Here is a 9,579-nt window from a genome sequence, read left to right on the forward strand (position 1 = left end):
CACAGCCACAGAAGGGGAAACTGGTGCAAGGGATGATGGTGCATGCCATGGTGCTCCAATGGTGGGGTGTACACTGTCCATGGGCATTTTCACAGTCTGGTGCACATTACGAAACAATGGGAAGGCTGAAACGAGCATTTGCATATTACTGCCGCTGTGGCTTTGGAAAAAGTTGCAGCTGTGCATGCATTAGCATCCACCTCTGAATCAGGCCCTTTTTATGTTCTTTTATATAAAATTAAAAATGGTATCACACTATCAGCTGCTTTTTCACTCCCTTGCCATGTGGACATTGTGGGGGAGTGATCATGTGAAGACAATTTCGTAAATGAAGGGAAGAATTTAAATGTTTATCTGATATGCTCATTAGATTCATATGTTATTGTTCCTCCTATTTCTGAGGTTACTTCTGATAGATGATTGATTGATGAGAAGCATTAAAGGAGGACACTACAAGATAAAGACTAAACAAGGAATGTATTCCAAATGTATTCATTTATTTGTCATTGACTAGTGCCAGTGTAGAGATTTGCACATATTCTATGTTTTATCATTTTTGAGTGTGGGTGACACTTAGCACATTCCTGTACACCCTGCTTTTATGCACTTGGGGTTACCACTTCTCTATTTTATCTCTCATTGTCCCCCCACACCACTCTCACTGCCCCCCTCGCTACTCACACTGCCCACTCTAACAGTTCACACTGCCCTCCACACATTGTTGCTACTCACAGCTCACACTGTCCTGACCTCACCGTTCACACTGCCATACTCACACTGCCCCCACTCACAGCTCACACTGCCCCCACTCACTGCTCACACTGCCCACTCTCACATTGTCCCCACTTACAGCTCACACTGCCCCCACTCACAGCTCATACTGCCCCCCCTTACTGCTCACACTGCCCTCTCACAGCTCACACTGCCCACTCTCACATTGTCCCCACTTACAGCTCACACTGGCCCCACTCACAGCTCATACTGCCCCCCCTTACTGCTCACACTGCCCTTCTCATCGCTCACACTGCCCACCCTCACATTGTCCCCATTCACAGATCACACTGTCCTGTCCTCACCGCTCACACTGCCATACTCACATTGTAGCTACTCACAGCTCACACTGTCCTGACCTCACCGTTCACACTGCCATACTCACACTGCCCCCACTCACAGCTCACACTGCCCACTCTCACATTGTCCCCACTTACAGCTCACACTGCCCCACTCACAGCTCACACTGCCCCCACTCACTGCTCACACTGCTTCTCTCCGCTCTCACTGCCCACTCTCACATTGTCCCCACTTACAGCTCACACTGCCCCCACTCACAGCTCATACTGCCCCCCTTACTGCTCACACTGCCCTTCTCATCGCTCACACTGCCCACCCTCACGTTGTCCCCATTCACAGATCACACTGTCCTGTCCTCACCGCTCACACTGCCATACTCACATTGCACCCACAGCTAGAATCTGATTGGTTGCTATGGGCAACATCTCAATTTGTAAAAACCCACACTTTAGTAAATATACCCCTGATTCTCAAAATAAACTACTTCCCCAGCAGAGGCCCGTATTTAGAAAATTACTTTTTTATCTCAAAGCAAGCAGGATTTGACAAAACTAGACATAAAAATATTCGAATGCTTGAATAAGCTTGAGAAGATATAAGCACCCTGTTTTTTATTTGTTACAGTACTAGTTAGAGCTGGTTTTTGTTGATGGTTATAATTGGTTGAGGTCAGTTGCCAATCATTATGTGTTAACTTATTAGCTGCCCCGTCGAGGCGGGGTTTAGCAGTGATATATTAACGCTGGAGGAGGATTCAACTGCCTCTTTCCAGTTTGTGATCCCACCCACATACCCACCCAGCATATTGAGAAGTTGGTTTATACCAATATTTATTTGTTGTGAAAAATTGGTTTGTACCAATATTTATTCGTTATGAGAAATTGGTTTGTACCAATATTTATTCGTTGTGAGAAATTGGTTTGTACCAATATTTATTCGTTGTGAGAAATTGGTTTGTACCAATATGTATTCGTTGTGAGGAATTGGTTTATACCAATATTTATTCCAGTGAGACATTGGTTTGTACCAATATTTATTCGTTGTGAGAAATTGCTTTGTACCAATATTTATTTGTTGTGAGAAATTGGTTTGTACCAATATTTCTTCGTGTGAGACATTGGTTTGTACAAATATTTATTTGTTGTGAGAAATTGGTTTGTACCAATATTTATTCGCTGTGAGAAATTGGTTTGTACCAATATGTATTCGTTGGAATATATTATGCTCTTTTCCAGCAGGTGAGGTGCAGCAGGTGGAAAGCAGTGCTCCTCGGCGGCTCAATTTAGCGCAGCTGAGCTTGGCTAGCATTCCACCTTTGAGAGAGGCGAGTCGGTTGCTACTTTACAGGAGAACCAGGTCTTCATCTTAAGTAGGAACCAGCACTGTGCCAGTTAAGGGGAGGTGCTACTACCCGAGATGGTTTGCGCACTGGGCGGTTAACTCCACCCCATTTTGGTAAAGCGAACAATTATGAGCTGTAGACCGAGGTAGCACTGCTTTTTTGCCACCATAAGTAACTAATTCTAATCTGATCTAAATAAATTTAGCTGTGACCTCTTTTTTCAAATTCTATACAGTTGTCTGTGTCTTATTTATTAGTTAAGTTAAGCTTAAGAGTGGTGTTTAAAATAATAAAACTATGGGTGACTTAATACTGCATATGAGGAAATAAGACTGGATGGCTTTTGGCTTCCATAGCCAGACCCTGGAAAACAGAAAATTATGTACAGGCTTTTAAGGAATCTTTTAATACATTAGGCGCGCCCCTCTAAGTGCCTAAACCTAACCCCCCCTTCCCTGCAGCCTAACCCTAAGTCTCCCAGGGGGGTGCCTAACCCTAACCTCCCCCTGGGGGTGGCTAACCCTAAGTCCCCCCGGGAGCCCCTAACCTAACCCTCCTCCCCTGCAGCTGTCCGCGTCCAGCTTACCTTCGATCGGTAAGCCGGGTGTCAGCCTCCCGACGTAGGTCTAATGACAGGCGTTGGGATCTCGACGCCGGTCATTAGACAGTTGTCGGGATTAGACAGTCGGGCTGCCGACGGTCGGCATTTAGACCGTCGGCATCCCGACTGCATACCATTAGGCTCACACTACCAATATTTATCCTTTAGCTACACCTACTGTACCTAAACTACCCAATTTATGACATGCACAATGCAAATGCTTGCAGGAGATCTGGACTTGCAAAACGTTGAGGACACTGTCCCTGCTATGCCTTTCAGCAATCCCCCTGGTACTGATGGATATTCTGTTTTTTTATACTGTACAAGCTATTACAATGTAGAACATCTATGGTATGTTATTAGTTGAAATCTGTATAGTGTTCAATGCTTTAGTTACAAATACTAAGAAATAGATGGAATAGTAGAGAGGAGAATTTTGAACCAAAAAAAAGAAGGAACTAATAAATTATTGGAACATTAATAAAAGAGAATGAATCAGAGGAAAAACATGTAATAGTAATAGCACAATAGCAGGACGCTCACAGGCTATTTGATGTGGCTAACCTTGTGGAGAGTGTACCCATGGTTACATGGCAAAGAGTAACACACAAAATCAGTGCTTACCGGGCTACATTCAGCCAATCATATACTCACATAGGAACATATTTACATATCCTGACAAATATCCAGCTTTAGGATATTTAAGTGTATTTTTCCAAAAACAGCAATATAGCACTTTGTAGCTAGGTTTAACATAATCATACAACAATAACACACAAGGCATACATTTACAGTAGTATACTGATTATGTATTAATTAAAAGGGGGCATTCGTTCCATACTTGATATGGCTAGCAAGGCCACTTTCCAATGACTGCTGGCAAAGTAGTGGTCCCGCTTCACTGTCACGCTGATTTTTGATTTCTGCTGGAACTTACAGCAAGGAAGTCAGGAAACCTCACCGCGGACAGTCAGAACAATATAGTACTGGGCTTGGAATTGGAACTCAGAACTGCACACCCTGACCCCAGACCTGGAACCAAAGATTTAAAGCCAGCCCCAGCTACAAGACATCTAGGGAATACTGTAACTTTCCAGCCAAATAGTGTGTTAACTGATGGCCTCTATGGATAGCCAAAGATACTGGCAGTGTAGACAGGACACCCAGAGCAGATGGTAAGCCCAGAGTCTGCTGGAGCAATAGTAGCACACCGGAAGCAGGTGGTGAAGATAGGCACACAAGCATTTGCAGAGATTGGAAACCACAGAGCACTAGTACTGAATGATGCTGAGTACAAGGAGATCACAGAAGCGATACACAGGAACAGAGCAGGATACCACTGATGCCTGGAGCCTAGAACTATACTCAAGAAGGAAACACATTGTTCTCGCAATTAAAATAAAATCAGAGCTGGTTTAAATAGGGTGCTACCAAAACCAGAGAGGTGATTCCGCACAGGACCTTGTGTTTTAATTTCTCAAATATTAGGGAATCAGTATGATTTACCTCCAGCCAACAGCGGAGGCCCGGCAGGGGTGAAGATCCTGACTGCTAATTTAGGTAAGTACCGCTAACCTAATTCCCTACCCTAATCCTCCTTTAGGGGTGCCTAACCCTAACCTCCCCCCCAAGTGCCTAACCCTAATCCTCCTCTAAGTGCCTAAACCTAACCCCCCCTTCCTCGCAGCCTAAATCTAAGTCTCCCGAGGGGGTTGCCTATCCCTAACCTCCCCCTGGGGGTGCCTAACCCTAACCCTCCCTTCCCCTAGCCTAACCCTAACCCTCCCGGGGGGCTGCCTAACCCTGTTCCCCCGGGAGCCCCTTACCCTCCCCCCACGCCCAGCGCCTGGCTCACTTTCAATCAGGATGCTGGGTGTCGGGCTTCCGGCATAGGTAAAATGACAGGCGTTGGGATTTTGACGCCTGTCATTAGACCCTTGCCGGAATTAGACAGTCGGGATGCCGATGGTCGGCATTTAGACCGTCGGCATCCCGACTGCATACCAAGTATGAAAAAAACCCAACAATTATGTATAATAGAATCTCTACCTGGGAATATTCAATTATGTCGTTGGTGGTGCACCCAGAGTCAGTAATGTACAATGCTACACATAGGAAAGAGAAGACTATTTGCTGGGGCACTCTTTTATTAATAAATCTATCATGTAGACAAAATAAAATATAACTTTTATTCACTTAATTTAAAATGTTGATATTGGTATCCATCTATTCTCTATGACCAGAAACAGGCAGAGTATATGTATGATAAGCAGGGAACTGTTCTATCACACACACTGTGCCAATCTGGTCTAGGGTTGTTGTATAATGATAAAATTTTGCTTGATAGTTTCTACAAGCATATGTGGTACTAAACTAGGGATATGCAGGCTCGAATTAGTTCGGTTTTGCACGCCAGGTTCGGATTTTTTCCCTCCAAAAAATGGGACTCAGAAAGAGGCAAAATGTCATCTTTCATTGACAAACATCATCATTCCTGGACAAAAGTCCAGGAATGATAATGTTGGTCCATGAAAGATTAAGTTTTTTCCTCTTTCTGAGTCCCGTTTTTTGGAAGGAAAAAAAACAAACCTGGCGGGCAAAACTGAACTAATCCGAGCCTGCACATCCCTATAGATAACCTTGTTTACTTTCAGACATTTAGTGAAATATTCTGTTTAATGCAACCAAATCGCTGTATAAATTATATTAATAAAGATAGCTTTGGGGATCCCTGGCGTTCATTAATTAGTATATGCACACCACTAAATTTTGTTAGTCTCCCATATCTAATTATTCCAAAATATGGAATTTTTTTAGCATGACTGATAGTGAAACTTTTGATGGTTCAATCTACACAAACTTTGTTAAAGGCACAACATTATTAAAATATTTGATAAAATTACCTGCAGGCTGTGTGTATAAGGTGTATATAAACAAAAATGAATTTCATGTATGTGTACACAAACTTTGTTTGAGCCACAAAATTTGGGAAAATATTGTATAAAATTACCTGCAGGCTGTGTGTATAAGGTGTATATAACACGCAAATACATTCTGTGTTTAGATTTGGGACCCACTACCAAGATATTTTATTATGATATGCAAATATTCCAAAATACGGAATATTCCGATATCCAAAATACCCCTGGTCCCAAGCATTTTGGATAAGGGAGACTCAACCTGCAATACTTTTTGCATAATCTGTGTGATTGACAATGGATGAAAACAGGAAAAATAAGGGGGAAGGGGATGGGAAGAATAATCAACTGCACAGGAACAATCGTATTAATACAATATTGTAAGGGTCTGTAAATATGGTATAATATACAGAGGTGCTCCCTCAGAGTCAAAATAATGTATATAAAGCACAAAAGAAAAGAAGACTCCTATTGTGGAGCACACTCTGGTTAGAGTGGATTGGAGAGTATTGTAAAATATAACTTTTTTTAGATATCACGACTACAAACACTAATAGGCAAAAAGAATTTAAGTGGGGGGGCGGCAAGATAAACATACAAATGTATAAATAGACGATAATATACTGTCAGACAAAAAACACAAGTAATGAATCTATAAAAATTCGTTTGTATGATCACTGATGTCTACAATGATATGTGGTCAAAAATGACCTAGACATTAAGTTAGTGAAATAGCAATAGTTACATACATCCTGATATTATTGAGGTATATCCCAAAAAAATATATATATGTGTAGGGATATATAATGCTAAATACTCAAATATGTAAATATAATGCAATACAAATATGAATCAATTGATTATCTTGTGTGGAATAGGGCGAAATATTAAAACATATCAGACATATAACGAAAAGACATACACATATAATTAAAATAGCAGAACACCATAATCAATATTATTTACCAATAAGAAGATTAGATTGGAGGCGTCCCTCCCTTCTATCTGGGAGAATAATGTTCAATATTGACTAAATAGTCGTGAAGAGTAAGAGTTGTGCACTTGCTAGTTAGATGCTGCTTTCCCACGTCTTACAAGTATCAGACGTGGAATGAGTGTCACTAACATATGGCACATGAAACTAGTATAGCTTGCTTCTGCTGTTAGTTTCCGCATAACCTAGGGTCCCTGTTACCAATGGCAGCGCAAGGAACCTGGTGAGGGACAGCTAATGAGAGAGCAATGAATGAGAAAAAGTATAGATACCTTACTCTAACTCCCAGATAGGATCGTGGTGTAGGGGTCCTACAGTGCGCACTGAGTCCCCTCCAGCTATGAGGCCGACGCGCATTTTGCCGGAGGCTTTTTCAAGGAAGCTGTCAAACACTGTGTGCATGAGTTGAAGTTAAATACTTCCTGTCTCACCATGATTGGTTCTCTCAAATCAAGCCCCCACCCACTAGCGCGTTATCATAACAATAGAGAAAGTTTACTTACTTTCATTAATCTGGTAATCAGAGAGTCACCTACCCTGTGTGAACCGCACAGTACACCAGAGTAGTCATCAGAGATGAAGCGATCAGCAGGACCGCTACGCTGTATTAACTTCCAGACACCGAACATAATGATAATGAGGAAACGGAAAAAAACAGCTGATCAGATGGAGAACCCACTCGAGTGACGTCATGATAGTGGGTGATCAGCTGATCGGAGATTCTCCAAAGATTAACTAATTAATTACATATTGTTTATAATTCACAACTAGTATCAAGTTAAAGACAAATAGAAGCACCGTATATATAACAGATCATATTCAATCCATAATCTTCATTCTAATATCATAGCGTAGATAGCGCTTAGATACAGTAGGTCACATAGTTAAATTCTACATTGCCAAAAAATGCAATAGTATATAGTATTCAGTCAGTAGATTGTATTCCCTATGATATCAAAAAATAACTCATCCAAATAGGAACAGGGAAAGATAAGATGAAAAGTATTGTCAAAAAATATTGTTTAAGAAAATATGGTTAAAATATTCATGCAGTGTAGGTTACACTTGCATACCATACAAGAGTAGCTGTTATTACAGAATGTCAGTATCTAAGCCAATATAGATTATCTATAGTATCCACCTTACTCTCTCTCCCGTGTTGTTTATTTTACGTGTGGCTATTTTACTTTTATTTATTTTCTTCAAATTTCCACCTTACTCTCCCGTGTTGTTTATTTCACGTGTGGCTATTTTACTTTTATTTATTTTTTTTTCAAATTTCCACCTCACTCTCCCGTGTTGTTTATTTCACGTGTGGCTATTTTATTTTTATTTATTTTTTTTTTCAAACTTCCCGGGGTGCTGCTGCAGGGGCGCCGCGAGGCGGGTCTGCACCCTGCTCTCTCTATGTTTTTATTTCATGGGAGGCTATTTTTTTTCATATTCTTTCAGATTTCCCGGGGTGCTGCCGCAGAGGCGTCGCGGGACGGGTCGGGTCCGCACCTCACTCTCCCTATGTTTGTATTTCATGGGTGGCTACAGAATTACTTTTTTTTTAAACTTTCCAGGGCGGCCACCGGGGGGGGGGGGGGGGCGCCGCGGGACTGCACCTCACTCCCTCTATGTTTTTATTTCACGGGTGGCTATACAATTTTATTTACATTTTTTATTTTACCAGGCGGCCACCGGGGGGCGCCGCGAGGCGGGGCGGGTCTGCACCTCACTCCTCCTGTGTTTTTTTTAGTCTCATGGGTGGCTACATAATTTATTTTTTTTTAAATTCCAGTGGCGGCCACCAGGGGGCGCCGGGAGGCGGGGCGGGTCTGCACCTCGCTCACCCTATGCTTTTATTTCATGGGTGGCTATAGAATTTTTTTTTTTTTTTTTAATTCCCGGGGCGGCCACCGGGGGGCGCCGCGACTCTGCCCCTCACTCACCCTATGCTTTTATTTCATTTGGTGGCTATGTCATTTTTTTTTTTTTTTTTAAACATTTCCCGGGCGGCCACCGGGGGGCGCCGCGAGGCGGGGCGGGTCTGCACCTCACTCCCCCTATGTTTTTATTTCATGGGTGGCATATAATTTGTAATTTTTTATTTATTTTTTTTAAATTCCCGGGCGGCCACCGGGGGGCGCCGCGCGGCGGGTCTGCACCTCACTCTCGCTATGTTTTTACTTCACGGGTGGCTATTCAAATTTGTTTATTTTTTTTTTCATTTTCCCGGGGGGCCACCGGGGGGCGCCGCGGGGCGGGTCTGCACCTCACTCCCCCTATGTTTTTATTTCATGGGCGGCTATTTCTTAAAAAAAAATAAAAATAAAAAAAATTCCCGGGGTGCTGCTGCAGTGGCGCGGGGCGTCCACCGGGGGGCGTCCACGATTCGGTCGGGCCTGCACCTTGCACTCTCTCCCTATGTTTTCATTTCATGGGTGGCTACTTTAAAAATTTTCATTTTGTTATTTATTTTTTAATTCCCGGGGCGTCCATCGGGGGGCGCCGCGTGGGGGGGGGGGGCGTTTCTGCACCTTGCACTCTCTCCCTATGTTTTCATTTCATGGGTGGCTACTTTAAAAATTTTCATTTTGTTATTCATTTTTTCGATTCCCCGGGGCGTCCATCGGGGGGCGCCGCGTGGGGGGGGGGGCGTTTCTGC

This window comes from Taudactylus pleione, unplaced genomic scaffold (genome assembly GCF_031769625.1).
Source record: "Taudactylus pleione unplaced genomic scaffold, aTauple2 ptg000026l, whole genome shotgun sequence".
In the NCBI taxonomy this organism is placed as follows: Eukaryota; Metazoa; Chordata; class Amphibia; order Anura; family Myobatrachidae; genus Taudactylus; species Taudactylus pleione.